Source organism: Ptychodera flava, chromosome 4 (assembly GCF_041260155.1).
Source record: "Ptychodera flava strain L36383 chromosome 4, AS_Pfla_20210202, whole genome shotgun sequence".
NCBI lineage: Eukaryota > Metazoa > Hemichordata > Enteropneusta > Ptychoderidae > Ptychodera > Ptychodera flava.
Genome location: NC_091931.1, coordinates 30,876,218 through 30,882,439, shown reverse-complemented (window position 1 = coordinate 30,882,439; position 6,222 = coordinate 30,876,218).

The following is a 6,222-nucleotide window of genomic DNA, read 5'->3' as shown; positions in this document are numbered from 1 at the left end:
TCATTATGGCAATTCCTCTTGATCAGTGACTTAATGAAAAAAAGATTAACGGACGTTCTGAAATCATGATTCGCATTAGCCATCGCCACAGCAAAGTTAACAAATCGAATTAGTCATGGAGAGATGCATGGCCCAAGAAATCGATACAGCGCCATTCGGTGTTATTGTGATATCAAATTATGGATATGTTCAATAGATCAGCTTAGTCAGGCAGTTTACTCAGTGCAGAAAAGTCGATTAACAGCGATGCCTGTTGAATAGCGGTCGGCACTCTGTGGGCAGATGTGATAGACAAACCTTCGAAGGGAAAAATTGACTCCTGATATTCAGTCAAAACCTTTGACACACTGCCGATGGCAAAGTCGGTGTATTTGACAAGGAAACGGAATCTTGGTTAGATTTCTTAAAGGAATGACGTCACTAGCCATCGAAGAAACCACTATGGTATGTTGGTCGCTTGATAAAAGTAGCGAATAAACAAACAAACAAACAAACAAATCAACAAATCAATAAAAAAATTACATTTTGACATAATATCGCTCAGCATGACTGCCATGATGCTGAAATTAATCTCATGCAGACAGAGGAAGCGAGCTCTCGTCTTCTGATCTTGGACTCTCCCGTTGCGTTCGTTGAAAATTCATTTAAGTACGGCAGCCGTTCTAGTTGAATAACATTTGCCAACCAACATCTTTATATCGGAAGTAACAAAACTGGAGTACCAACTACTATACACTACTAATGGTTTTTAATATTAGGCATTTGGTCAAGAAGTTTTGGTATTGGTAAGGCGAAATAAAAAATGTGTGAATTGTCGGTAACCCGAACTACCCTAGAAAACCTGCCGACCCTTGACATTTTTTCGCATTTTCAAAAAAAATTCAAGTAAATTCTCTAAATTATATGGTATGGCTATGCCGACAAAAAATGTTCTCCAACCTATCTACCCTAATTTTCACAGGCATGTTAAAGAAACAATATATTTTAGTATTTGACCTAATCCAGAAGGCAAGCGACAGAAAAAACCCAAACAACCAAAACGAAAAAATCTGAAATGGACGTAATACAGAGAAATTCATCATCACGGCCATTTGTTGTTTGTCACATGGTGTTGTGTCATGATTTTGGAATGAAAAATGATCTAAAATGTCGCTGTGTTGTGCAGTGCGGTTGTTCGTTGACGATTTTCTGCAATTAACTTAAAAAAGTCTTTGACAACAATAAATTCCAATTACGAATACATGGAAACAATCTACATTTCAATTTGCTGGCCAAAGTCGTCACCCTACTCCAGCTGTTTATAACATTGGCAAAATAGCGTGCCCGACTAAGATAAATACGATTGAAAATATTCTCGCCCTTTTTTCATTGTAGCTTAAATTTTATTATAAGCGACGCGTGTAAACTACAGAGGACCCTTTTCTTTGTAGGTTTGCAAAAACAAACTGAGTATGATTTACTTTAACTAGGCGGAAAATTAAAGCCCCTCGATTTGGTTTTCCCTTGGATTGTATAGGATTAGATTTTGTAAAAAGAAATAGATCATTGAGACGTTTTAAAGCTTTCGTCATGTTAACAACCAGTATAACATCGAAAGCCAAATAGTTAATGTAGAATCCTATTCCAAATTGGAAAAGGTCATTTTGAAAATATTCAAAATGGCTGCAGAGACTGGCTTCCAAAGACGGTATATTTGCCCATTTAATCTTTTATTGTCACAAGAGAGGATGTGTCCCAGCTCCAGTGACAATGGCCAATAATGAAATCTATCACTTTACCGAGTGAAAACGACAGACCGGTGTGTTTCAAAGGATCCCATTATGCCCGTAAACGGTAATGCAATCAGTTTGTTTTGATGGTTGGCGATGCTTAATGGGATAAGACTAAGCTGTACCAGAACATTGTATCATGGACAGTAGAGAAACTGTCTATGGTTGTATGTTGTCCCCATCAGTTACGATGAAACTGTGACGCTTTGCCAGAATTCTTCATGAATTGCTGATACTACTGGAGGGGAGAATAAAATTATATGCACGTCATGTAATTGATTACTTTAGAGCATATGGTTCACCTGTCACTATGACGGATATTATGTTATAGCTTTGTCAATACCAGTGATTTTTTGTGACGTCATGCCCGTCAAGCTTTGTTAATACCAGTGATTTTTTTGTGACGTCATACCCTCAGATGATTATGCCTACTGATAATGTATCCGATTATCCAGCATTGTGGCCCGGATGTTCTCTACATTTACAAATTCACCGGCATCGCCAAAACCCCTCCCGGTCTATAATGAACTCAAGGAAACCTCATATCGTGCTAAGTTTGCTTTGGTCCATTATGGAACGGGAGGGGGTAAATTATTTCTTAACTATTGTTGTGAACAGAGTCGAGCTGTGCACACGTGGTGTCATCGTCTCCCGAAAACTCTCTGGATTTTTCCTTCTTCAATATACCTCTGGTCACTAAATCCTTATCAAGATGATATGCAATGACTGCGAAACATCAAGCAATGTAAGATTATGTCAGGGAGATTTGATTCTCTGCAAAAAATGTGAAAGTAAGCTATTTCCTCGGAACACTCACATAGCAGAATGACACTGCGGGCGGATCCAAGATGGACTGAATAAACTGTATAAAACTAGAAAGTCGGACTTGGGCATATAGCTGGCTTGAAAATAGCTAATCAAAGCATCTGTATAAACGAGCAGCTGACAGAACAGTCTCGGCAACTCTTTCATGACACTAACGCCAAAAGGAAAGCAGCAAAATAGAAATACATACGGACTATAAACGGTAAGATTTACACCGGGAAAGAAGCAGACTCGACACCCATTGCAGTCAATTCCATACAAGACATTCAATGCATCATGCAAAGGATTCACCGTCAATCTACGCTTCAGGATACTGTGGCATCATCTGTGGACACTGATCATACGACCGATTTATTTCCTCATCATAAGTCGCATTCTTTAGACTCACTCAGAAATGACGATTAATCCGCTTAACTGCGACAATTTTTTTCAGTTTTCTATTTATGAATATTATTAGGTCCATCAAGAACAAATTCGATGACGTGTCCACTTCCTTCAGCAATTGGAATGCAAATTTTCAGTTGTAGGTGTAAGTAAGATATGGTTACATAACAATTCCGAAACCTCTGTTTATAACTTGCCATCGCACAACTTCATAACTAAAAATCGTGAAGGTGCAAACGGTGGCGGGGGTGTGGGTTTATATTTGTATGAATCACTTTCCTATTCCATCTCTGAACCACCTGCTCTCAGCTACTACGAACATTTGTCTATTGAAAGTCCGCTGGAAAACGACAAATTTAGCTCTCGGTACCATTTGCCGTAAGCCCAACATACCTTATGTTCAAGATTTCTTAGAAAGCCTTGGCACATGCTTTAGTGACATTGCAAAAAAGAGGTGTATTATTATTGGTTTAATACATGAACATTAACACCGTTGTTTCCAACAGTGTTAATACTGAATATATAACAGTTCTAAATAGCAGGAACTACAGACAAATCATAGATACTCCAACTCGAATCACAGATAGTTCTTCTACCATTATCGACACGGATCACTGTCTTGTTAACTTTCAAAGATTTCTTCATTGAAGCTGGTACACTTCAGACAGATTTGAGTGATCACCTTCTCACATTTGCATTATAAAAAAATTGCGTCACTTTTTCAGTAGTAAGGCTCCCACTCACGTAGTACGATTTGTTGTCTTAAAGCTCGGCTTCTTTTAACGCTAACTTAGCTGACATTTCCTGGCAACCAGTTTTTAATTCTTCTGACGCAAAATGAGGCTTATGAATATTTCTATCAAATTCTTGATGACATAACAATGAAACACGTCCCTGTTAAACGGGCATGCTCAAAATCTAAGTCCTTAAATAAACCCTAGCTAAGTGAGGGCTAAATTATTTCCATTAGAAAGAAACACAGACTTTAAAAAAAAATCCATACGGGTAGGCCTAACTCACAAGTGCACTCCAAGTACAAATAATATCGTAATATGTTAATCGAAGACATTGACACATGCTAAAAGGTCCCACTTCATAGGAGAATTAACTGCTTCTGTCCACAATATGAACAGAACTTGGAAAACCATTAGTTAAATTTTTAACCCGTCATTCAACACTATGAGCGGTTGTTCCTAAGATTTCACGTGGTGAATTCCTCGTGGCTCTCTACTGGGGCTACTTCTTTTTCTAATCTACATTAATGATATCCACAAATATTCCACGGTGTTCTGGTTTAGATAATTTGCAGATGACACGGGTCTTTTTTGTTCAGTTAAATCTACACGTCTTATTAAATTCTTTTACCAACGAAATTGATAAAGTTTCTGATTGTGTAAAGCCAATAAACTTACCATAAATATTATCAAAAGAAACATATTTCCATTGAAGTTGACTTGTCTATTAGCTCTATACCGATTGAACCATAGACCCTCGAGAACTTTTCTCGAGGGTCTATGCTTGAACATGCACCTTATGATGAATATCTTAGTGTCAGCCCTCGGTCCTTTTCTTGAAATGCCATATCAATGAGATTATTAACAAAATAAGTCCAAAAGTTGATATATTTTCACATTTGAAGACATTTTTTACCGTCATGACTTTATTGTACAACACTTTATTATAACGTCATGTGGTAATCAAAGCTTTGATTGACTCAATTCTAAAACTGCAAAAGAAGATTGTACGTTTACTTACATTTTCAAAGTTCTGTGAACCTAATGCACCTTTATTTAATCGACTAGGTATTCTCGATATCCAAAAATTAAGCAAATATCAGACATGTACATTTATTTTTGATTTGTATAATATGCAAATTCAATTGATCGGTACGCCTCTTCTGCTTCTAATTCACATTTTACTAGGTCTGTAAATAATAGAATTTTTTATATCCAACTAGTACAGAACAAAATACAGCATTACACATTCGATTACGAAAGACTGGAATGATATTCCTGTTGTCATAGAGTCCAGCAGATCAAGAAAATATTTCAAAGCAGGCCCTAAAGACTTTCTTACTTAGCAGAGTCTGAGTTGTTTTTACTGAGCGACTGTGACTTTTATTACATGACCTTTATTTTATTTTAAATTTATATATATTAATTTACCATGTTCTTCTTTTCAGCTTTATCTATCTTTAGTACGTATACATTTTAACCGTTTCACTTTTTTTTGGGATTCAAATGTGTTGTCCAGGCCAAGGACTAGAATAGTTCTTGCAGAACTACTTCTTGGTCCTCATCAGACTGATTGTGTGTGATTTTATGATTATTTTCATTTTTCTGATGTTAATATTGGATTTGTATCATATTTGCATCAATTTTATCATTAATTTTTTTCTGGTGAAATAAATAAATAACTAATACTGACAAGAATCGGGCCAAAGTAACTAAACTTTCACCCAGTAACTAAGTAACTACACCCAGTAACTACACCCAGGCTCGAAACCCTGCAAGCTTCCGAGCCTGGGTGACAACCTATGCCGATGAGAACTTTACGACTTCCTTGTATTTACCTATACATCAAGAATCAAAGCCATTGTCCCAGTGTGACTATTGTAATGTCAAAGGAAATTAAGTTCAGGTATTAGAGGGAAGGCTATGGTGGGCGGTTTCTTTAAAAACTATGTCAGATATTCAGCAGGGTCAAGAAAAATTACTCCTCTTGAAACGAAAAGCTACATCTACTTATAAAACTGTGTATGACTCTGTACTTCAAATTTCAATATCAAAGACTGCAGTATGAGTTTGATTTTCAAATTTGGAAATTTACTTCCTGATGTAACAGTGCCCCCAGTGCTGATATATAGTATCATTTCAATTTCATGAAATGTGAAAGTAAGCTGATAATCAGTTTGCAGAACCAATGGATGGTATGATGATGCACCTCATTCAGTTTTGGTATATGACAAAAATTAATTAATTATGCAAATGAGTCAATTATCATGTGTCACATGCTTTGAACTTTCAGATTAATTAAACCAAGACATAACCAATGATCCTAATGATTCCAATCAAATTCAGAGCATCAAGCTTTGGTAATTGATCTAATTACAGAAATTCGTTCAAGATGCAAATGAGGTAATAATCAGCTTATGACGCTTAGATGATGAAACTTTGTAAGGACTAAATTTAAGTATGACCAATGTACCTCTGAATTCAGATCAAAATCAGTGTGTTCAGTTTTA